The sequence below is a fragment of the Schistocerca nitens genome, chromosome 1 (assembly GCF_023898315.1).
Source record: "Schistocerca nitens isolate TAMUIC-IGC-003100 chromosome 1, iqSchNite1.1, whole genome shotgun sequence".
Taxonomy (NCBI): domain Eukaryota; kingdom Metazoa; phylum Arthropoda; class Insecta; order Orthoptera; family Acrididae; genus Schistocerca; species Schistocerca nitens.
Window position 1 is genome coordinate 170,933,862 of NC_064614.1, and position 25,769 is coordinate 170,959,630.

General features: G+C 43.0%; 1 long non-coding RNA gene across 1 annotated transcript in view; it reads right to left on the reverse strand.

Moving 5' to 3' along the window:
- Positions 1–2,969: 2,969 nt before the first annotated feature.
- Positions 2,970–25,769, reverse strand: part of LOC126244641 (uncharacterized) — a 36,813-nt gene continuing 14,013 nt past the window's right edge. Inside the window, exons 2-3 of the long non-coding RNA XR_007545378.1 lie at positions 16,715–16,790; positions 2,970–5,087 (exon numbers count right to left, since the gene is read on the reverse strand). This is a non-coding gene — a long non-coding RNA (uncharacterized LOC126244641). The remainder of the gene's footprint in view (positions 5,088–16,714; positions 16,791–25,769) is intronic.

A 25,769-nucleotide genomic window follows, 5' to 3' on the forward strand; every position in this document is an offset into this window, starting at 1 on the left:
CTGACCTCATCCATCCAGCCCCCTCCATGTTCCCATTCCAGCACTATACAGCCGTCATTTCACCGCCACACCCAGTCTTTTAATTTCTTCTTTTTGTTTCTCTTCTTTTTATTTCTCTCCTTTCCACTACTTACCCCCTACCCTCTCCACACCTTCTGTCCTGCCCTCTGTCTAAACTGCAACACTTCACTGTCCGCCACTCCCACCATACTATCCCTCCCCCTCCCTGCCCCAGCCTCCTCCTTACCCCCACCCAGTCGCCACTCCCATCATGCACTGGTGCTGCTGCTCGCTGCGTGGTTCCAGCTCTCTGAGACTGGAGACGTGTGTGCATGTGTGTATGTGTGGCTACTGCTGACAAAGGCTTTAATGGCCGAAAGCTATAATTGTATGAATCTTTTTGTTGTGCCTATTGCGACTCAGCATCTTCGCTATATAGTGAGTAGCAACTTTCCTTCTCTGGTATTGTTACATTCCATCCTGGATTTTTCATTGTTTGCTTTATTTAAAAGTATCTCAGATTTAGGAAATATGGAACATCATGCACTGTCCAGCCATCCTGATTCAGGTTTTCCATGATTTTTACAAATCACTTCAGGAAGATGCAGAGATGGTTTCTTCAACAAGACCATGGCTGACTGTCTGTCCTGTCTGTTCTCTCCTAATTAAACATATGTGTACATTCATATATTTGTATATATGTAGTCAGATGTATGGCTGAGTTACATAAATAAACTGTCATTACAACACACCTTTCATTCTGCAATCCTCTTGGCCTCAGTCTCTGCCGCTCCTGTCCCACACTAACCTCCATTCCTAACTTTATTCATCTTACATGTTCCACTCCACAGTCTTCCTCTTCCTCTGTTCTATCTCCTCCCAGTCCACTCCTCCATGTCACTATGTGCCAGAATGAGGTCACAGGTGCCAAATTCCTATCCCCGTTTGTTTGTTACTTCTCCCTTCTAGCTGTCAGCCTTCTTGCCAACTATCCCTCCTGCTCTCTACCATACCACTGGCATAATGTAGCAAATGTAGCCAAGAAGGTATATGTGTATGTCTGTATGTATGTACGTGTGTATGTACACTGATGTGACAAAAGTCATGAGATATCGATATTTGCACATAGAGATGGTGGTAGTGTCATGACACAAGGTATAAAAGGGTAATGCATTTGGTGGAACTGTCTTTTGTAATCCAGTAATTCATGTAAAAGGTTCCTGATGTGAGTATGGTCACACGATGGAAATTAAGAGTTTGAATCCGGAATGGTGGTTGGAGCTAGACACATTTCGGAAATCGTTACAGAACTCAATATTCCATGATCCACTGTGTCAAGAATGTGCTGAGAATACCGAATATGAGGAATTATGTCTCACAAGGACAACACAGAGGCTGACAGCCTTCGCTAAACAAACAAGAGCCATGGTGTTTGCATATTTTTTTTTAGTTGTCAGTACTAACAGATGAGCAACATTGTGGAAAGACACACAGAAACCAATGTTGGATGTGTGATGAACGCATCTGTTAGGACAGTGCAGGGAAATTTGGTGTTAATGGGCTATGGCAGCAGATGACCGAAACAAGTGTCTTTGCTAACTGCATTACATTGCCTGCAGTACCTCCCCTGGGCTCATGACAATATCATTTAAACCATAGACAACTGGAAAACTGTGACTTGGTCAGATGAGTTCCAATTTCAGTTGGTAAGAGCTGATGGCAGGATCTGAGTGTGGCATAGATCCCATGAAGCCACGGACCCAAGTTATCAACAAGGCACTGTGCAAGCTGCGGTGGCTCCATAATGGCATGGGCTGTGTTTACGTGGAATGGACTAGGTCCTCGGGTCAAACTGAACCGATCATTGACTGGAAATTATTACAATCAGCAACTAGGAGACCATTTGCAGCCATTCATGGATTTCATGTTCTCAAACAATGATGGAATTTTTATGGCTGACAATGTGTCATGTCACTGATCAACAGTTGTTCTTGACTGGTTTGAACAACATTCAGGACAAGTAAGATGAGTGATTTGGCCTCCCAGATTGCCCGACATGGTTGCTATTGGACAATTATAGGGCCTACCTGAGAGGTCAGTTCATGTCCAAAATCTTGCACTGGCAACACTTTTGCAGTTATGGGTGGCTATAGAGGCAGCATGGCTCAATATTTCTGCAGAGTACTTCCAGCAGCTTGTTAAGTCTAGTTGCTGCACTACACTGGACAAAAGGAGGTCAGACATGATATTAATAGGTATCCCATGACTTTTGTCACCACAGTGTATGTATGTGCGAAGGACATTCAGTAATTAGAGAGACAAATAGATGTAGAAAAGAAACTGTATTTTTACAAAATGGGACTTTTACTACTTCTCAATATAATCCCCACCAATATTAATACTCTTCTCTAAGTGATGGAGTAGTTTCTTTATCCCTGATGCAAAGAAGACTTTGTGTCATTGTTTCAGTCATGTTCCTACAAATTCTTTGACCACCTCATTGTTTGTGAACTTGCCTCGCTGAGTGGACCAAAAAAATGAAAATCTGAGGGAGCCAAATCTAGATTGTAGGGAGGATAAGGTAGTATCTCCCAGCTCTTGTAGATACACTTTACCATATATCAGATACATGCATAGATTTGAAGTTTCTGCTTATTATGAAGCACCCTTGAATCATAGGACTTATTCCAGTTAGCACCAAAGCGTGATATTTAGCTGTCTACAATCAACAGGTTTTAGTTTATTTTATATATACTGATGGATTAATGAACACTGATATAGTTGTTGACATACATAATGGAATGCTTCAAACACACTATCCTTGTGCAGTGCACACATGAAAAGATCTCAGAAATAAATTAGACACATATTCAATTAATGTCTTTATAACTTACAATCTCATTTTGTAAGTAACAGTTAACAGTTTGATGCTTATAACAGTACACCTACACAAGTTACACATGGATGGAACACAGAAATTTATATGCTCATATGAAATCATGAAACACATTACATGAATATTTTGACTGTGATCACAGTTATTACTCATGTTATAAATATTATGTACTTTGAAACTGCTATACCAATGATACACTATGGAAATACAATACTACCTTATTGGTTTGCAATTTATAAGAGATGTATTTACACTGAGTGGAGGAGGAATGTGAAGTCATACACATTAGAGAGTCAAAACAAGTACCTATATGATTTTTCTTTGTACACTTGCTAGTACATCACCTAGAAACACAACTGACTATATTATCATACAGTCATACAAATACTTATGTTACTACTGATTGTTAAGCTCATTATATGTGAATCTTGAAATGAACAAACAATTTAAGAAAATGTGAAGTACTTTAGGTGTGGATACAACAGTTTTGTTATACTTGTGAAGATATACAGAGGAAAGGGGAGAAATTCTGATATGACAAATGAACTACACCACTGTGAAAGAACAACTCACATAAGTTTACGCATGATGAAACATCTTTGAATTTTACTCTGACATATCTATATGGCTTTGACCATATATATAAAGAAGCTATTAATCATAGTAGTGTCTTATCCTTAATATTTAGATCTAGATGATGTTGTGTAACGTGCTTTCTCTCAAGGAACTCTACAGATAAGAAATGTGGGTTGTGGAATGCTTTGCAAATCTTCTGGCCTTGATGATTTTATCATTCACAATAGAAGTGGTTGTAACATCGTGTCTATGAGGAATCCCTATGACCATTACAGGTGTTCTCCTAATAGAGTCCAGCATTTATTTCTTTGAATAATTCATTTTTATATACATGATTAGTGCCCCCAGTAATTATTGTACATTTTAACAAACTGGAGAGATTTTCAGCGTTTATGTTTCTTTTGATCTCATCCAAAGGTGCCACAGGTTTTACTATGAATTTACATGAAAATCAAAACGTAAGATTCCAGCAAGGCCACATCCATGGCTATTAGAGAATATCATTATTTTAAATCTGGAAATCGAAATTTGTGTTTATCTGCACATGTTTGTTTCTAAAGTTTGCTGTTCCTGGAGGTAGTTCTGTATTTGTACTGAACATTGCATTTTTAACCATGACTGTATGGAGGCCTACTCTGTTTAGTATGTACTTCATGTTTCCCTACACTCATTTCTGTCTCAATTCCACGACCGTTAACTGCTGAATGACACATTTTCTTGCAGTTTGCGATGCACTAGAAGGCTTTGCATCATGCTCTCACTGTTTTCTGCTGGAAGACAAGTGTTTTCACTTTGTCTGCGATGCACTTGCATCATTGGCCTAACATGTTCATGACTGTTGTCATTAGTAATACTGTCTAGATTGCTACAAAGGCTATGTATCATTTTTTTAAGCATTTTAGAATACTGTTCACACATTTCCACATCAGACTGTAGAGAAGTCAATACACTTTCCGTTTATCCACTGGTGAACATTTCAGTTGCAGACTGATGACCATTACATATGAACATGTCACACTCACAGTTTCAGTAATTTAAGTTAATATCACCAAAACACTCTGTATGGCACAATTTTTGTAATGTAGAACAAATTTGGATTTCTTTATGAACAATTTTATGACATAATATACACTTTACAGACACCAAGAAATTAGTTTTCCCTAAACGATTTATGAACTCTTCAATGCCGGATGCCATATTACAGTGCTTTTCTCACCACTGAGAGACCCTTCGATTGCTCTAACCTATGCACCTGCCTCATCCATACACTTCTTCACAAATTCTTTCTCAGCTCTGGCATCAGTACTACCTTCAGTGTCTTGGCCTTACTGCTCTCAGGTACTTTCATCATCAGAAGAGATACTTCATGGACATCATTAATTCCAGATGGACACGTAATATAATCCGCATATAAGTGTGTTATTCGGCCATCTGTAATCAGTATGAGGTGAGGTGAACTTGTTTGTGAGACTGAGCACTGGCAGACAGCCCCAGTGCTGAGGAGAGTGGCACAGTCATCCCAGCAGAGGCAACCATTGCTGGTGAGCCTGAGTACAAAAACTTCACAGGAAATGAGCAAACCCCAAAGCTGGGAATTTGGACAGCTTGTGCTTCCCTAGAAGAAGAGATGATGTGTCAGCAATGGCAGAATGTCATACAAGCTGAAAGATAGCTTCTTACAGCACTTACAAATGTTAACGATAAATTACAGTCAAATAACAAAACAAATCTGAATATATCTGCAATCTCGGAAAAATGTGGCATACCCAATGAAACAACAATACTTTCAAAATCTTTAAAACTATAGAAGTTAATATGTTACAGTGACTAAACATTTTCATGCTGAACCTCTGAATTAACAACTTTTAAAAATTCATGTGATTTCAGCAAACAATATCCCAGATGATAACATTGCACTATGGCTATCATCCCTGAAAGCTACTTTTGATTTATTATGTTTGTTTAATTTTTTCATTATGTAAATGTTTGTACATCATAATCTCCATAATAACACAGGAAATGAATGTGGCATCAGTACCTCATATATTGTCATACTTGTGTATTTATACAGTCTGGCTTCAGTTGTCAGAGATTGTGGTCATGTGTGTATTTATTTGACGAATATGTTACTGTTTTGCCAGGTATTTATTTAACTATTGATTACAATTGCTAATACAGAATCATAGTAATTTAAGAAGTGACCAGTCATGTGTGTTAGCTGGCATGATTATTGAAAAGAGACTAAAATATGTTTCTATCAAGCAGATGTAAATAATTGTTTAAACAATATTTAATGACAATTTGTTGTCATTTAACATGAGCACACTTGACAAGAATACTACCTTATTTATTTGTGAACAAACCTTTATTGGTAGTTATTGTGAATAGTCTGGCTGTTATACCGGTATTTAGATACTGGTGTCATAAGGAGGTGTGAGTAATGTTGATTATTTTGAGGTGTGTGGCTGGTGGATACATTCACCAGCAGCAATTCAAGCATCTAAGTCACATCTCCACAATCCCTCGATACAATTACCACTGTAAAAATCTAAATTGATTAATATATTAACTCTCCTTTGAACAGAGTGATATTTACCTGTTATTTCTTGAAGAAAAGGGTGCACTGTTCATCTCCATAGTAAAGAATGCAGTATAATACAATCTTAAAATAAAATAAGATCTATCACATTGTGACCGAATGTTTACAACATTTCCTTATTTAAATATGGCTGTAACATATTAGTTTAGTGTGTGAAGTTGTCAAGCAGAGTCAGATAATGTCCTTACCACTTAAGAATGATGTATTTTTGGTGGAGATGGCCTTCAGCCAATGGAGAAGCAGGCAGTGGTGGAATACTACTGAGTTCTTGAAGAAGGCCGACCTGCCTATGGTATCATGTGGTATTTGACTATGTAGGTGATTGATTCTGAGTGGTGAACAGCTGCTACAATACTCAAACTTTTTCTGACTGCATTACAGAATTGAAAATAGACAGAGTATGTATTTCTACTCATTAGCTCATGTGTGTTAATTCGTGAATCATCATGTTGAACTCTGAACTATTTTGAGCTGGCGAATATTTCAAGGCTCATGATTATGAAATGGACTTAGTTTTAGTGCATCTCGGATAACTATTTAGCTTCGGGATTTTGCTACCATTCTCGTCACACTCTCAACACACCTTTACTGCATTTGATAAGGTTATTTTTCTGCCTGTATTTTAACTGGAAATTGTAGGGCCACTTTCCATTTATTTGATGTGCACTTTCTTGAATAAATGTTATTCAACATAATTCTCTGCCGTCCACATCAATTACAGACATTAGATTGGAATCCTTTTTATTAAATGATTCATTTATCTTTTATTTTTTATTTCTATGTATTTTACTAATTTGCAATTTTAGCCGATGCATAGCAGCACAGCTACAGGTTATTATTTGTAGTGAATTAGCTGTGGGGCATGAAAGCAGATGTATGTGCTGTGACTCACCGATCTTTCAAAGTGCCACTGCGCAGTTATGCACATCCTCTACATGTGGCGCTGTCTGCTAGCCATGCACCAGCAGCGCCACCTAAGCGGCCAGCCAGCCAGCGGCCGCTAGACTCAGACTCAGTTCTGATTTGACTGTTAAAAGTGTACACCCATCTTACTTTGTTTACTTGATCTGTGACTTAGATGTTATAACAATTGGCGACGAGGTTGTGAATTTTTCTTTTTCATCGTTGACCCACAGGTTTCCATGGCTACTTTAGAGCAACTATTGCGAAGTCTCATAGGATAGCAAACGCTTCTCACAAATGCGATTCGTGATTTCGTCGCGGCATCCAATGCGGGGCGTCTCTCGTCGTTGTCTCTCCCTCCTTTTCCTTCTTATGATGAGATGGCGGAAGACTGGTCTGATTACGAAAAACGTCTTCGACAGCACTTCTTGGCATTTCATGTCGCGGACGACCAAACATGTAAATCTCTGTTCCTTTCATGGATTTCACCTCAAATGTATCGGTTGGTGTTGCAATTGGCTCCCTTGAAAGATCCTGCGTCTTTGTCCTTTGCTGAAATGTGCTCACTTCTGTCCGCATATTTTCAAAAGCATACACATGTGGTAGCCTCTCGCGTTGCCTTTTATCGTTGAAAAAACAAATGAATCAATCCTATCACGCTTGGGCTGCTGAACTTCACGGCCTCAGTCGAAAGTGTCAATTTGTTACTGACATTCACAAAGAATCCTATGCCGATTCCATGGTACGGGATGCTATTATCCGGTCGGCGCCCAACAAAGAAGTTAGGCAACGTGCCCTTCAATTGGCAAATCTGACTCTAGATGAAGTCCTATCCATTGCTCAGTCTTTTGAAATTTCTCGCACCGCTGGAGCACAAATAGAGGCAGGGGGTGATATTGGGGACATACATCCTCTGTGCGTTGTTGACGAAGCGTGCGGCATGTCCCCGCCAGCCAACGTGGCCACAGTACGCTCCCAAGCGCAGCCTTGGCCTAACCGTAAACGAACCTCTAAGAAACTGCAGCAAACCCCACGACAACTTCCCTCATGTTTTACGAAACATTCACGAAAGGATTGTCCCCAACGTTGGCCTGTGTGTCACAAATGCAAAAAGAAGGGTCGTGTGTCATCCATTTGCAAATCTGACCGCATACCTGATGTTCATGCACATGATGCTGATTCTGCTTCTGTGTTGTCTGTCAATTGTACTTCTTGCCTTTCAGGAAAGTTATTCTTCACTGTCCAAATACTTGGTCGAGATGTTCGCATGCAGGTGGATACTGGTTCTGCCGCCACTATCATCAGTTCTCAGACGTATCTTCAGTTGGGTTCTACAATCCTGTCACCTGTCACTAGGCAATTACGGACTTACAATAAACAGAAGATTTCTCTCTTGGGACAATTTGATGCTGAGGTATCTTACAAATCTGTCGTTTGCACTGTTCCCATATTTGTGGTCGACCATAGTAATGCGGAGAATCTTTTTGGTTTCGATGCCTTTCACGTTTTTGGGTTCTTCATAGATGAGTCTGTCAATATTGTCTCTGATGCTATTGCTTATGCTCAATTGGATTCCTTGTCGACGACATTTTCGTCCATTTTTTCTCCTGGTTTAGGCCATGCAAATGACTTTGAAGCTCATATCACGCTCAAACCCACTGCTCAGCCTAAGTTTCTTCAGGCTCGGCCCATCCTGTGGCCCTTAGTGATCGGGTCAAACGGGAGCTGGATCGTCTCACTGCTTCAGGGGTCTTGCTTCCTGTCACACTTCCAGTGAGTGGTCCTCTCCTGTCGTTGTCGTTGCTAAGCCCAATGGTGATATTCGTCTCTGTGATGATTTCAAAGCCACTGTAAATGCTCAATGCCTCATCGACACTTACCCTATGCCTCGACCTGAAGAATTGTTCACTAAACTTGCTGGAGGCCAGTATTTTTCTAAACTTGACCTGTCAGAAGCTTATCATCAACTTCCTCTCGACGCTGCTTCCCAGCAGTTTCTGGTCCTTAACATGCCTTTCGGCCTGTATCAAAACCAACAATTGCCATTCGGGGTTGCCAGCACCCCTGCTCTCTTTCAGCGATTCTTGGAACAATTATTTCTCACTGTCACTGGGTGTATAAATTACATGGACGATGTTGTTGTCACTGGCTCCACCACTGAAGAACATCTTCAGAATCTCCACACACTTTTTCATGTCTTACAGACTGCTGGTCTTAAGTGTAATCTTCAGCAATCAAAATTTTTTCAGGCGTCTATCATGTACTTGGGGTTTCAACTCTCTTGGGATGGTATTCGTCTGCTTCAGCAAACTGTCACTGCGATCAATGCCCTTCCTTGCCCTACATCTGTTAAGGAACTGCTGGCCTTCTTGGGGAAAATAGCATACTATCACAGGTTTTGACCGTCTGCTCCTTCGGTGGCTCAGCCGTTGCATCGCCTGTTGCGTAAAAACGTGCCTTTTCACTGGTCCGCGTCATGCGATGCAGCTTTCCAGAAATTGAAGACTATGCTGAAACAGTCCCCGTGCCTGGCTACTTATCAACCTGGCCAACGTCTTGTTCTTACCATGGACGCCTCTCAATACGGGGTTGGCACAGTCCTTGTGCACCGTTTTTCTGACGGTTCTGAACAACCCATTGCTTATGCCTCCAAAATGCTCACGGATGCCCAACGAAAGTATTATCAAATTGAAAAAGAAGCTTTGGCCATTATTTATGCTCTTCATAAGTTTGGTGTTTTTCTCTATGGATCCAAATTTCATCTTTTTACAGATCACAAACCACCTGTTTCCTTGATTCATCCATCAACATCACTTCCCGACAAGGCTGCACACCGCCTCCAGCATTGGGCTCTTTACTTGTCTTGTTTCAATTATGAGATTCATTTCCGGCTGACGGCTCAACATGCGAAAGCTGATGCACTTGGTTGGTTGGTTTGTGGGATTAAAGGGACCAGACTGCTATGGTCATCAGTCCCTTTTTCCAAAACTTAAAAGCACCCACACAGAATAAAAATGAACAACGGAAAAGACGACAGACGACATAGGACAAGAAAGACTTAGTCAGAGACCAGACAAAAGGAATTCAAATCACACAGTGTGTGAGAGTGGTTGGCCGACCATAGAGACAAAAACGGAGAAACCAACCACTGAGAAACACATTAAAAACTCAGTCTAAAATCGTAGGCCAAAGGTCAGAATCAACACAAAAAAAAACATAACAAACACTCAGATTAAGTGACAAAAACCCCCTGCCCGAATAAAATGCAAAACTAAGCCTGCCATGGCAGTGTCATCTTGTAAAAGGGCAGGGAGCGTATCAGGAAGTGCAAACATCTGCCTGAGCACAGTTAAAAGGGGACAGGCCAACAAAATGTGGACCACTGTCAAAGCCGACCCACAGTGACATAGGGGCGGGTCCTCATGGCGCAGTAAATGGCTGTGTGTCAAGCGGGTGTGGCCAATGCGGAGCTGACAGAGGACTACTGAGTCCCTGCGAGTGGCTCGCATGGATGACTGCCACACATCCGTTGTCTCCTTGATAGGACGGAGTTTATTGGGTGTGGTCAGATCGCGCCATTCAGCGTCCCAAAGCGCGAAAACTTTGTGGCGTAAGACTGCTCGCAAATCAGTCTCTGGGAGGCCAACATCCAGAGGTGGTTTACTGGTGGCCTGTTTGGCCAGGCGGTCAACATATTCATTGCCTGGTATCCCAACATGGCCTGGGGTCCACACAAAGACCACAGAGCAGCCGCAATGGGCAAGAGTATGGAGGGACTCCTGGATAGCCATCACCAGACGAGAGGGAAACACTGGTTGATAGCTCGTAAACTGCTCAGGGAGTCGCTACAGATAACGAAGGACTCACCTGAACAGGAGCGGATATACTCTAGGCCACGAAAGATGGTGACCAGCTCAGCAGTGAAAACGCTGCAGCCAACCGGCAATGAACGTTGTTCGTAATGGTCGCCTAGAGTTAGAGCATAACCGACACGACCAGCAACATCAAACCGTCAGTGTAAACAATGCCAGAGGCCTGATACATGGCAAGGATGGAATAAAAGCAGTGGCAGAAGGCCTCCGGAGGGACTGAGTCCTTTGGGCCCTATGCCAATTCAAGCCGAAGGCAAGGGCGGGGCACACACCATGGGGGTGTACGCAGAGGGGCCCGGAAAGGAGGTGGAAGAGGGAAACCCCAAGCCCGGAGAGAAGCTCTCTGACGCGGACCGCGATCGTACAACCTGACCAAGGCCAATGTTCTGGGAGATGGACGACAGACTGTGGGAACAGCAGACGATAATTAGGATGCCCGGGCAAGCTACAAACATGCGTACCATAAGCAGCCAGTAAACATTGGCGCTGTAACTGCAGTGGAGGGACAACTGCCTCCACAAGTAAGCTGTTCACAGGGCTAGTCCAGAAAGCACCAGTGGCAAGTCATATCCCACTGTGAAGGATTGGGTCCAGCACCCGCAATGCAGAAGGGGATGCTGAACGATAAGCCAGGCTCCCATAATCCAGACGGAACTGGATTAACACCTGGTAGAGCCATAAGAGGGTAGATCAGTCGGCGCCTCAGCTGGTGTGGCTCAAGCATCGCAGAGCATTAAGATGCCGCCAACACATCTGTTTAAGCTGCCGAATATGTGGGAGCCAAGTCAACCGGGCATCAAAAACCACACCCAAAAACCGATGTGTCTCCACCACAGCAAGAAGTTCGCCAGCAAGATAAAGCCGCGGCTCAGGGTGAACTGTTTGCCGCCGGCAGAAATGCATAACTCAGGTCTTGGCAGCCGAAAACTGGAAACCATGCGCTACAGCCCACGACTGCGCCTTGTCAATAGCGCCCTGCAGCTGACTTTCAGCAGCTGCAATGCCAATGGAGCTGTAGTAGAGGCAGAAGTCGTCAGCATACAAGGAAGCTGAGACAGATGTTCCCACCGCTGCAGCGAGCCCGTTAATTGCAATTAAAAACAGGCAGACACTTAGGACAGATCCCTGTGGTACCCCATTCTCCTGAACTCTGGAGGAACCATGGGAGACCGAGACTTGCACGCGGAAGGTACAATGTGACAGAAAATTTCGTAGGAAAATCGGCAGTGGACCCCGAAGACCCCAACCATGAAGCATAGAGAGGATTTGATGGCGCCACGTCGTATCGTATGCCTTCCGCATGTCAAAAAAGACAGCGACGAGGTGCTGACAGCGGGCAACGGCTGTATGGATGGCTGACTCCAGGCTCACCAGATTGTCAGCGGCAGAGCGGCCTTTACGGAACCCACCCTGAGAAGGAGCCAGAAGGCCCCGAGACTCGAGTACCCAACTCAACCACCGGCTCACCATGCGTTCGAGTAACTTGTAAAGAACGTTGGTGAGGCTAATGGGGCGGTCAGCTGTCCACCTCCAATGGGTTCTTGCCAGGTTTCAAAACGAGGATAACAATACTTTCCCGCCATTGCGATGGAAACTCACCCTCGACCCAGATTCGGTTATAAAGGTCGAGGAGGCGTCGCTGGCAGTCCACTGCGAGGTGTTTCAGCATCTGACAGTGGATGCGATCTGGCCCGGGAGCTGTATCAGGGCAAGCGGCTAGGGCACTGTGGAATTCCCACTCAGTGAATGGGACATTGTAGGATTCAGGATGGCGCGTGTGAAATGAAAGGCTCCGATGTTCCAATCGCTCTTTAATGGAGCGGAAAGCCAGTGGGTAATTCACAGATGCGGAACTGAGAGCAAAATGTTCTGCTAAGTGGTTGGCAATTATGTCGGAGTCAGTACAAACTGCATCATTCAGTGACAGCGCAGGGATGCTGACAGGAGTCCGATAGCCATAGAGGCATCTAATCTTGGCCCAGACCTGCGATGGAGCGACATGGAAGCCAATGGTGGAGATATACCGTTCCCAGCACTCCTGCTTGTGTTGGCAAATGATGCGGCAGGCCCGCGCACGGAGCCGTTCAAAGGCGACGAGGTTTTCTAAAGATGGATGCCGCATGTGACGCTGGAGCGCCCGCCTGCGATCTTTAATTGCCTTGGCGATCGCAGGCGACCACCAAGGCACAGTCCTCCATCTTTAGAGGGGATCCAGAAGAACGGGGAATGGCAGATTCTGCGGCAGTAACGATGCCGGTGGTGACCGAGTGAACCACCACATCAATGGCTTCATTACAAAGAGGCTCAACAGTGGCAATGGAGGTGAACAAGTCCCAGTCAGCCTTATTCTTAGCCCATCTGCAAGGGCTCCCAGAAGAGTGACGTTGTGGCAGTGACAGAAAGATCAGAAAGTGGTCACTACCACACAGGTCATCATGCACATTCCATTGGACAGACGGTAAGAGGCTAGGGCTGCAGATCGAAAGGTCGATGGCAGAGTACGTGCCATGCGCCACACTGAAATGTGTGAAGGCACCATCATTTAAAAGAGAGAGGTCGAGCTGTGCCAATACATTCTCAATGGTGGCGCCTCGACCTGTTCCCACTGACCCACCCCACAGAGGGTTATGTGCGTTGAAGTTGCCCAGTAACAGGAAAGGTGGTGGCAATTGGGCTATCAGCACAGCCAGGACATGCTGCGGGACATCACCATCCGGTGGAAGATAGAGACTGCAGACAGTAATAGCCTGTGGCGTCTACACCCGAACAGTGACAGCCTCTAAAGGTGTTTGTAGAGGGACAGACTCGCTGTGAAGAGAGTGAAGGGCATAGATGCAGATGCCACCAGATACCCTTTCATAAGTTGCCTCATTCTTATAACAACCCCAATAGCCACGGAGGGCAGGGGTTTGTATCGCTGGAAACCAAGTTTCTTGAAGAGCAATGCAGAAGAAAGGGCAAATGCTGAGAAGTTGTCGGAGCTCAGAAAGATGGTGGAAGAAACCATCGCAGTTCCACTGGAGGATGACATTGTCCATGGCTGAGTAAGGCGGGGAGGGACTGGGGAGGCAAGTCATGCCTCCTGGGCCCCTGCTACCACTGATTGACTACCTGTGCAACAGCTATCCACCACATCTGAGGGACCGGGGAGATACAGGTCCTCAGCGGACACCAGAATCTCCACCTCATCCTCAGATGCAGAGTTGGAAGGTTGCGGTGGGATGGGTGCCACCACAATGTTAGGATTCTTGGGAGCCTTTTTCTTTGACTGCTTTGCGCGCTGTGCCTTTGGTGGTTTGGGCTGGGAGGACCGCATTGAGTCAGTCTCAGGGACGGACGACGACCATGAGGCCCTACGACCAGCGACCGATGGTTGTTTCAGAAACTTGCGGGTGTCTGCTTTGGCACTGGGCAAAGCCTCGGATGGGAGGGCCCCAAGGGACCCCTTCCTGGCGAGAGTAGCCGAAGAAGTCTCACACATCTCCGGCTGGGAAGTGGGAACTAATGTCCCCGATGGTTGGGGTGGTGTTGCTCCTGAAGTAGATGGAGCAGGAGCAACAGGGAGTGGAGTGCCCCCCACAATCAAGGGGGCCGGTGGATTCTGACATAGCAGAGAGCCAGATGTACATGACAACACGGGAGATGTTGTTGCAGCAGCAGCATAGGTTGATGGCATTGGCACAGGATGTAACCACTCATATTTCCGCCTAGCCTTGGTGTAGGTCAGGCAGTCCAGGGTTTTATATTCCATTACCTTCCTTTCTTTCTGGAATATCCTACAGTCCGGCGAGCAGGGGGAATGGTGTTCTCCGCAGTTAACACAGATGGGAGATGGGGCACATGGAGTATTGGGATGCGAAGGACGTCCACAATATAGACACGTGATGCTGGAAGTACATCGGGATGACATATGCCCAAACTTCCAGCATTTAAAACACCGCGTTGGAGGAGGGATATATGGTTTCACATCACAGCAGTAAACCATCACCTTGACCTTTTCGGGTAAGACATCACCCTCGAAGGCCAAGATGAAGGCACTGGTGGCCACCTAATTATCCCTCGGACCCCAATGGACGCACCGGATGAAGTGAAAACCTCGTCGTTCTAGGTTCGCGCGCAGTTCATCGTCCGACTGCAGAAGAAGATCCCTGTGGAATATAATACCCTGGACCATGTTTAAATTCTTATGGGGCGTGATGGTAACGGAAACACCCCCCAACTTACCTCAAGCGAGCAACCTCCGTGACTGGGCAGAGGATGCTGTTTTGATTAGAACTGACCCAGAGCGCATTTTGGACAAGCCCTCCACCTCACCGAACTTGTCCTCTAAATGCTCCACAAAAAACTGGGGCTTGGTTGACATAAATGATTCATCATCAACTCGCGTACAGACGAGGTACCGGGTTGAATAATCTCCACTGCCTTCTTTAGCCATACGTTCCTCCCATGGAGTGGCCAGGGAGGGAAACGATTACGATCATATTTCTTCCCGTTGAGGTTAGACCTCGATCGCTTGGAGACTGCTGGTGGAGGCCCACCAGTGAGAGATGATGTACCACGCTTCATTGCGGGTCATCCGCCCTGATGCCACCTACTCCGACCAGGGGCTCTCCCCACGGGCGCCACCCAGCCACAGCAAAGACCACCTGGCAGGCTGGCCTTTGCCGGGAGTCCTGATGCCCCAGAGGGATAGGCAACTACTCCTCGGCATACGTGGGGAGGTAGCAACTCAGGCATCAGCAGTGTGATCCCTGTGTAGTCAGAGGGCTACCACCAAGAGGGTACATGACAACCCCACCACAACAGACAGCCCCGCACGCTACTTCATCTTCCGCGGCCTTCCACCTCACGGCCGTGGGTGCCTTCGCTTGGCTGGTTCACTGCCAGCGACCTTGTATGGGTACGGGGTTATGGCAGGCGGCCAAAATGGAGTCCTGGCCGCATCTTACGACACCGTGGCTGACGACTGTATGAAATCCAGATGGACATGGGTGTTGCAGTGCGTCATTCGGACCAGCTTCGGCCTCATGTGCCGGCAACATCTGTTCCGGATGCCGCTACACCACCTTCGGCTCTACCTGATGCTCGGGATCATGGAATCTCTCATTACTCACAACACAGTCCTCTCACCATCATCTCGGTGCCAGCACAAGAACTGATGCCAACAGGAGACATCCCCATGCAGGAACCAGATGACCACCATTTGTCGAAACAACTCTACGTGCCTCCTTCTCCTACAGATGCAGACACATCGCCCATGTCTCCTGTTATAACAACCGGACTTGCCGCAAAGGGCAGATTGGTGCACGGGGCCCCAGCAGTTGCGACCCCCACGTCTCCTGTCATTTCGACCCGTTATCATCGGGGACACTTCCGTCCGCACGGGAAGCCCCCTCCTCGAGACTTTACGGCCAGTCAAACAACACCTATGGACGTTAGCAATCTACAGGCCACCAAGACATGTGCAAAAATTTCAATGGGGGGGAAAAAGTGTAGTGACTCGCCAATCTTTCAAAGTGCCGCCACGCTGTTATGCACATCCTCTACATGCGGTGCTGTCTGCCAGCCGTGCACCAGCCAGCCAGCCAGTGGCCGCTAGACTCGGACTCAGTTCTGATTTGACTGTTAAAGTGTACACCCGTATTACTTTGTTTACTTGATCTGTGACTTACATGTATTGTGTCGTCCTTGAAATATATTTGTGCAACTTGACATTATAACAGTATGTGGCTTGACCCTATGACTACATTGAGGTATTCTTGTTAAACAGATTCATGCATAGCCCCAGTACCTAAGGTATGAGCATCATCAGGTAAAGTCTGAAGTGGCCTACTCACATGGGATGTTGATAAGAGAGGTATTACTCACCAGAAAACTGTAAGGCAGTAACGCAAACCATCCCTGGCTCAAGGAACTGATGACCTCATTGTTTCGCCCCTTAACCCTAAAAAATCAATCGATCAAAATCATTTGTAAAAGTGCAGATAAGCAAACCTCTAATTATAGACATATTAGCCTATGTCCTATGTTCTTAAAAATGTTTAAGAAAGTGTCTTATAATAGAATATTAAACAACTTTTCTGATAAGATTCTTTTAACAAAAGCTCAGTTTGGCTTACATACAGAATTCTCTACATAGAAAACAATAAGTGATCAAACAAATATAATTTTGGAAAACTAAACATGAAAAATTATCTTGCTGGCATTTTTTTGACCTAACTTGGGTTTTGGACTGCAAAGATCATAAATTCATACTGGGAAAATTAAGTTTACATTACCCTCACATGGATAGAGTCACATACAAACAACAGCAAACAAAGGATCACATTAACGAATGCTACTACATGAATATAACTAAATTTTGAGTGGGTACATACCAAAAATTGTGTCCCACAAGGTTTGGTGCTTCATCCCCTCATGCTTGTGACCTACATAAAGGATTTACCAAATATGTTGCAGATCTCTTCAAAAACTCAGAAATGTGCAGGTGATAAAAAAAGACAAAACAATAAACGCATCACACACATTGATGCCGGTATTAGGCAAATGAGGAGAATAGCAGAACAGTCTTGCAACTGATTCACAGCATATAGGATAAATCTTAATCTTAAAGTTATATACTGTAATTTAAAAAAAAATGAAAATGACAAACAGGTACCAGAAGTACAGGCCAGTGGTCACACACTAAACAAAAATCAGTGTTTGAAATTCAAGGTTGACTCTTGCAGAGAAGAAAAGAGCAACCAGCAACTTTCATTAATGCTATTTATTCACATTAATAATGCCATTACTTGTTTTGAACTGACAGATTCATCGTCAACAGCTGTTCACATTAATATTTTTGCAATTTAGATCAAGATAAACTCATGCTGCAGTGTTCTTCTTCAGCACACCAGTGTAGAAGTGTGCACAGAATCAGCTAAGTGAAAAATCCATGCAGTACACACTTTTATTTATATGTAAGACTTCGGAAATTTCCTTTGTGAGAAACCAAGTGCACAAGGCAGTATGCCGATCTTAAGTTCTAGGTCCACATATTTTACTGTTCATGGGTGCTTCTACATAATCTTTCATTGACTGTATCTATACCCATTTGTATTGTGATATACTGTGGAATTTTGAATATTCGCAAGTGCCACAATAAACTCATACTCTATTATCAAATGCTCGTTTGAAATTTTTGATAACAGTAAACCTATCCTTGTTCAAAACAGCTGTTCTCTAATTTCATTGTACAATTACATGAGAAATGTTATTTTGAAAATTACAAAACTATATTTTCACATGTTGCCAGTAGGAGTGTTTGGGACACACAATTTATTTCTTATCAAATCAGCGTTTGTGGTTCACAGTTCAGCCAAAGAGTATATCATCCCTGACTTTCATTTTTTATCAACGCAAATAAATGAATGTTTTTGAGAATTTGTCCTTTGCATAATCTATGAACAATTTGTGACTTAGTTACTGTAGCAGATTTTCTAACTGACATATTTGGTTACATCTAGTTTTCCTTTAAAGAGGTGTAGTCCTCTATATTATTCGCATTTATTGTAAATTAACTCTATTTTTGAGTTAGCTAACAACTGTAATTAATGGCAAAGCATTTTAGGAAACTAATAATTTTTACCACAGGTTATTGTGTTGCCTTAATAAAAATCATGTTTTGTATATTTGCTTCAGTTCTTATAAGGAATTAGCAATTTTTTAGCTCAACAGATTAAAAGATAATCAGCGGGCTTAATTTAAAGATATTTGCTCACTGCCTTGCAATACATTGTACCAGCCAAAACGCAGCCCCACTGTGAGTATTGTTCTCGAACATGGGATGAGTTGGTTGACATTTATAAGCAGCTGGAAATCGTTCTGACTACTGTCAAACAATTGGCAGCTGTTGCGAATCATTGTGTCGGAAGAGCTCCTGAGAGTCGTTTACCTGTAATACCTGTACCAGAGGTACCTCAAATATTATCCTCTCCTGAGGATCCCTTCTCCTCTGCAGAAAGTACTGGATCTGTCATTACTTGTCCACTTGACTGCAATTGGTGTGTCAATGGTAGATCTAGGCGTCCTGTGCAGGGTGGACAGGAACTGGGATTTTGTACCGAGTCCCCTAACCAACAAGTTTGAGGTACTGTATTTCACTGAAACTGAAACTGAACTAGTGGAACTCACTTCAGCTGTTTTGGGGAAAACTGTTTTGTCCAGTGTCAGGAGGTGGCAAAAGCAAAAGGGTAGGGGTCTATTAATCATTGGCAGTTCAAACTTATGGCTAATGATGGTACTACTTAGGGAAATGGCAGCAAGGGACACGAAAGGACACCAGGTAACAGGTTCCAACTGCAGATTGTGGCACATGTTCGAACAAATGATGCCTATTGTCTAGGCTCTGATATCTTTCTTGGATCATTCCAGCAACTGCAGAGAAGATTGAGAGGACCAGCCTTGCCTGTGGAATTTCAAAAAAGCTCACAATTTGCAACATTGTCTCCAGAACTGATTGTGGCCCTTTGGTTCTGAGTTGAGTGGAAGGACTGAGCCAGAGACTTCAAAGGTTCTGTGACAAACTAGGCTGTGACTTCCAGGACTTGCGCCACAGGGTTGAGAACTGTAGGGTCCTCCTATATGGGTCAGGTGTGCATTACACATCAGAGGCTGCTAGTTGGGTAGCTAACTGTGTGTGGGGTGCACACAAGGGCTTCATTAGATTAGGCAACTCCACGTTCAATCCAGGTAATAATAGATGTAGGAAACTCGGAGATATCAGTGTAAGATCAAAAGAACTGCCTCCCACAGGCGAGAGTACCAAAATCCTAATGGTAAACTGCAGAAGCATTCATAACAAAGTGCAAGAGTTTGAAGCTCACATAATACTAAGTACAGAAAGATGGTTGAAACCTGAAAATGACAGTGGTGAGATTTATGGGGAAAATTTAAGTGTATATCGAAAGGATAGGCAAATGGGAAATTAAGGTGGTGTATTTGTCCCAGTAGACAAGAAACTCAAATCCACTGAGATAGAAATTGAAGCTGCATATCAGATTGTTCGGGTAAAACTCAGTATCTGGGATGAGCATAAAACGATAATTGGATCCTTCGATCACCCACCAGACTCATCTCCAGATGTAACCAAAAACTTCAGATAAAATCTGAGTTTACTTGTACATAAGTTCCCCAATAACACTTTAATCATTGGTGGAGACTTAAATCATCCAACAATTAATTGGGAAAATTACACTTTTGTTAGTGGTGGGTATGATAAGACACCCTGTGAAACTTAACTAAATGCCTTCTCTGAAGAATACCCACAACAGATTGTTAGAAACCTCACTCATGATGGAAATAAATTGGAAGTAATGGCAATAAAAAGACGTGACCTCTCTGAGGACGTCCACATCGAAACTGGTATCAGTGACCATGACATGGCTGTGGTAACAATGATTACAAAAGTAAAAAGGACAACTATAACAAGAAGAAAAATATATATGTTCAGTAAACTAGATAAAAAAATCAGTAGTGGCATACTTCAACAAGGAACTTGAAACTTTCGGCACAAGGCAGGAGCACGCAGAGGAACTCTGGCTCAAGCTTAAAAGAATAGTTTACTGTGCACTTTTGATAGATATGTAGCCAGTAGAACAGTTCATAATGGGAGGGAACTTCCATGGTATAGAGTCACTGTAAAGAAACTTCTAAAGAAACAGATATTACCACATAATAGGTGTAAAATGAAGCATAGGGCTACAGATAGAGAGATGCCGAATGACACGCGTTTGGCTGTCAAGAGAGCAATGCCTGATGCCTTCAGTGACTACTGTAGCAGAATGTTGTCAAGTGACCTTTCACAGAACCCAAAGAAATCATAGTTGTATGTAAAGGCTGCTAGAGGCACCAAAGTTAGTGACCAGTCCCTAGTGAATGAGACAGGAACTGAAATTGAGGATAGCAAAGCAGAAGCTGTAATGCTTAACTCCAGTTCCAATTGTTCCTATACAAAGGAAAACCCAAGTGAATTGCCCCAGTTTAATTCTCATACCACAGAAAAGATGAATGAAATAAATATTAGTAGCACTGGTATTGAGAAGCAGCTGAAATTGTTAAAACTGAACAAAGCGCCAGACCCCGATGGAATCCCTATCAGATTCTATACCAAATTTGCAGTTGAGTTAACCTGTCTTCTAACTATAATGTATAGTCGATTCCTCAAGCAAAAAACCATGCCCAGTTATTGGAAAAATGCACAGGTCACTCCTGTCTACAAGAAGGTTACAGAAGTGATCCATAAAACTACCATCCAATACCCTTGATATCAATTTGCTGTAGAATCCTATAACATATTTTGAGCTCAAACATATTGAAGTATGTTGAACAGAATGACCTTCTCAGTGCCAACCAGCATGGATTTCGAGAACATTTATCACATGAAACCCAACTCGTATTTTTCTCATAGGACATACTGAAAGCTTTGGATCAAGGCAATCAGGCAGACGCAGTATTTCTTGATTTACGAAAAGCATTTGACTCAGTACCATTTCTATGCTTATTGTCAAAAGTGCAATCATATGGGGATCAAGTGAAATTTGTGATTGGACTGAGGGCTTTTCGGTAGGGAGGATGCAGCATGTTATCTTGGGTGGAGAGTCTTCGTCAGATGACTGTAACTTTGGGTGTGACCCAGAGAAGTGTGTTTGGACCCTTGCTGTTCATCCTGTGTATTAATGACATTGCAGACAGTATTAATAGTAAACTCAGGCTTTTTGCAGATGCTGCAGTTATCTATAATAATGTACTACCAGAAAGAAGCTACATAAACATTCAGTAAGATCTTGGTAAGACTTCTAACTGGTGCAGAAATTGGCAATTTGTTCTAAATGTTCAGAAATGTAAAATTTTACACTTCACAAAATGAAACAACATAGCATCCTCTGACTATAATAATGATGAGTCACTGTTGGAATCGGCCAACTCATACAAATACCGGGATATTTTGTAGGGATATGAAATGGAGCGATCACATAGATTCAGTCATGGGTAAGGCAGATGGTAGACTTCGGTTTATTGATAGAATACTGGGGAGGTGTAATCAGCCTACAAAGGAGATTGCTTACAAATCACTCATGTGATTGGTTCTAGAATATTGCTCAGGTGTGTGGAACTCATACCAGATACGACTAATAATAGGGGATGTTGAATGTACACATCCAAGAGAAGTACAAATGGTCACAAGTTTTTTTTATCTACAGCAGAGTGTCACAGAGATACTGAAGGAACTCAACTGGAAGACTCTTGAAAACAGACGTAAAGTATCCCAAGAAAGTCTATCAACAAAGTTTTAACAACAGGCTTTAAATGATTACTCTAGGAATATTCTACAATCCTTTATGTATCGATCACATAGGGGTCATGAGGATAAGATTAGAATAATTACTGCATGCACAGAGGCATTCAAATAATCATTCCACCTGGGCTCCATAAGTGTAGAACAGGAAGAAACCCTAATAACTGGTATAGTGGGGCATACCCTCTGCCATGCAGCTCAAGCTGGTTTGCAGAGTGTAAACACAGATGTAGAAGATACCCATTTATTGTTGGTAACTTTAGTTTTCACTTTTTATTCCCCATTGTGGTGGAAATTCCTTGGGTAGGTAATTAAGTTGCAATGCTGCTCCTGGGTGGACTTCATTCAACTTAATAGATGCACTCTTGTATTAATTTCTGTTGTCACTCACATGAATATATGAGTACTACTGAGAACTATTACTGCTAGGTTTGTGAAATAATAAACAATTTTAATTCGTTGTTATGAAAGTTAATTGTCATCTATAAACACTGTTGGCCCTAACTGAGGATTATAACACTGGCGATGAGGCGTTCACGGTTTTTGTTCACCAAGTGCTACCATAGATCTCAAGCTTTGGCAACAGCAGCTAAACGAGCGCCGGGAATTGACAAAGCACTTGACTGGATTGGGAGAAAGAGATGGAATAGAGGTAGAGGAGGACTGTGGAGAGGAGGGTGTGGGTGTAGGATGACTTATGTTAGCATCCTGGGGCAGGATGGACTTGGGCATGTGGGGCAGGGACTGGCAGAGATTAAGGTCACGATTATGGGGTCAAAGAAAGTGTTGAAATGACATCTCCCATCTACGTAATTCAGAGAAGTTGATATGAGGATTCAGATGACACAGGTTTCTGATGCAATCACTGAAGTTGAGTATATTGTGTTCAGCAGTGTTTTCCATCACTGTGTCACCAGTTTTGCTTTTTGCCATAGTTTGGTGGTGGCCATTCATTTGGATGGACAGCTGGTTGGTGGTCTTGTCTACATAAAAGTCAGTGGAGAAGTTTTAGCAGAGTTGCTGTATGATATGACTGCTTCATGATTAGTGAGCTTGATATGGACAGAGTATTTTATGGAGACATCAGAGAGGTGGAGATCAACATCCAAGAGGCTGGAGGAGGACCAGGGGTAGCAGATTGGAAAGAAAGTGTTGAGGCAGTGGAGAAGTGAGGGTAGTGTCTTGGTCTACATTTTGGATCCGCATGTATAAAATTTCCCTTTAAACATCTAACATTTTCATATTCTAAATTTCATTAAAATGATGCAATAACCCTGTATACACATATATCTAAAAACAAGATGATGTAACTTACCAAACAAAAGCATTGGTATGTTGATAGAGACAATAACAATAACAAACACAAACACAAACACACACACAAAATTCAAGCTTTCGCAACCCACGGTTGCTTCATCAGGAAAGAGAGAAGGAGAGGGAAAGACGAAAGGATGTGGCTTTTAAGGGAGAGGGTAAGGAGTCATTCCAATCCCGGGAGTGGAAAGACTTACCTTATGGGGAAAAAGGGACAGGTATACAATCGCACACACATACATATCCATCCGCACATATACAGACACAAGCAGACATATGTAAAGGCTCTGTATTTAGTCACAGATTCTCCTGCTGAGTAATTGTCAATGAGAAATGATGTCAGTTTTCTCAAATTTCTGTAAAAACAGCATAAATATTGGAATCAGAAACAGTATGTCTCACAGGTTAAAAAGTTTTAATATGGTTCTAGAAAGATATGGGTGAAATACAATTAATTACAGGAGCTAAAGGTAATAAGTCACCATACAGATGAGCCACTAAGTGGTTGATAAACACACAAATAAAACTGAAAATTCTGCAAGACTTCAACACAGTCCATACACAAGTAACTATGCCCATGCCTATCCCATCCCACTGTTCACTCTTCATTGCAGCCATCAACCACCTTACCTCCCACCCCTCCATTCTTCTCTTAACAGCTCTGCCCAACACAACACCCCCCTCACTCAAGCTGCAACACTTGGTTATGAAGGACATCTTAGCAACATTTTCAGTCTTGTTACTGTGCCTACAGAACACTCACTGCCTCAGTTATATAGTGAGTTGTTACATTTATTCCTTCCATTATTGGTGAAAAAATTCTCCATAAGCTGCCATGCATTTATTTTTTTCTCAAATAAATCTCATTATCTGTTGAATAGTTGTTGTTGTTTTTGTGGTCTTCAGTCCTGAGACTGGTTTGATGCAGCTCTCCATACTACTCTGTCCGGTGCAAGATTCTTCATCTCCCAGTACCTACGGCAACCTACATCCTTCTGAATCTGTTTAGTGTATTCATCTCTTGGTCTCCCTCTACGATTTTTACCCTCCACGCTGCCCTCCAATACTAAATTGGTGAACCCCTGATGCCTCAGAACATGTCCTACCAACCGATCCCTTCTTCTAGTCAAGTTGTGCCACAAACTTCTCTTCTCCCCAATCTTATTCAATACCTCCTTATTAGTTATGTGATCTACCCACCCAATCTTCAGCATTCTTCTGTAGCACCACATTTTGGAAGCTTCTATTCTCTTCTTGTCCAAACTATTTATCGTCCACGTTTCTCTTCCATACATGGCTACACTCCATACAAATACTTTCAGAAACGACTTCCTGACACTTAAATCTATACTCAATGTTAACAAATTTCTCTTCTTCAGAACGCTTTCCTTGCCATTGCCAGTCTACATTTTATATCCTCTCTACTTCGACCATCATCAGTTATTTTGCTCCCCAAATAGCAAAACTCCTTTACTACTTTAAGTGTCTCGTTTCCTAATCTAATTCCCTCAGCATCACCCGATTTAATTCGACTACATTCCATTATCCTTGTTTTGCTTTTGTTGATGTTCATCTCATATCCTCCTTTCAAGACACAGTCCATTCCGTTCAACTGCTCCTCCAGGTCCTTTGCTGTCTCTGACAGAATTACAATCTCATCAGCGAACCTCAAAGTTTTTATTTCCTCTCCAAGGATTTTAATACTTACTCCAAATTTTTCTTTTGTTTCCTTCACTGCTTGCTCAATACAGAGATTGAATAACATCGGGGAGAGCCTACAACCCTGTCTCACTCCCTTCCCAACCACTGCTTCCCTTTCATGCCCCTCGACTCTTATAACTGCCATCTGGTTTCTGTACAAATTGAAAATAGCCTTTCGCTCCCTGTATTTTACCCCTGCCACCTTCAAAATTTGAAAGAGAGTATTCCAGTCAACATTGTCAAAAGCTTTCTGTAAGTCTACAAATGCTAGAAACCTAGGTTTTCCATTCCTTAATCTAGATTCTAAGATAAGTCGTATGGGCAGTATTGCCTCACGTGTTCCAATATTTCTACGGAATCGAAACTGATCTTCCCCGAGGTCAGCTTCTTCTAGTTTTTCCATTCGTCTCTAAAGAATTTGTGTTAGTATTTTGCAGCCGTGACTTATTAAACTGATAGTTCGGTAATTTTCACATCTGTCAACACCTGCTTTCTTTGGGATTGGAATTATTATATTCTTCTTGAAGTCTGAGGGTATTTCGCCTGTCTCATACATCTTGCTCACCAGATGGT